We start from the raw sequence: 347 nt of genomic DNA on the forward strand, positions 1-347 counted from the left end.
CGGCGCGCCCACTTGCGCTTACTCCCATTAGCACGCCTCAGAAAAAATCACCGTCAAACAATAACAAAAAACTACCTCCGTTCTATACAACCTCCATACACCTCTCACTCTAACGCTCTTAATTCGATTTCCGAACGCGTCAAAGCTACGGTGGCGCTCGATTCATTTACGGCCTTCCGTCCTGTTCTCCGACTTCAACGGACTTTTTGACATTATGGCTGTTAATAAACAGTGTTAAGGACTGTTTTCGCTCGAAAATGTTTATAAGTTTAGGCCATTTTTATCACTATACGCTCGTTTAACTACTACTCACACTCATGCGATTCAGCTTAGGCTTGAACCGTATG

Source organism: Danaus plexippus, chromosome 15 (assembly GCF_018135715.1).
Source record: "Danaus plexippus chromosome 15, MEX_DaPlex, whole genome shotgun sequence".
Classification (NCBI taxonomy): Eukaryota; Metazoa; Arthropoda; class Insecta; order Lepidoptera; family Nymphalidae; genus Danaus; species Danaus plexippus.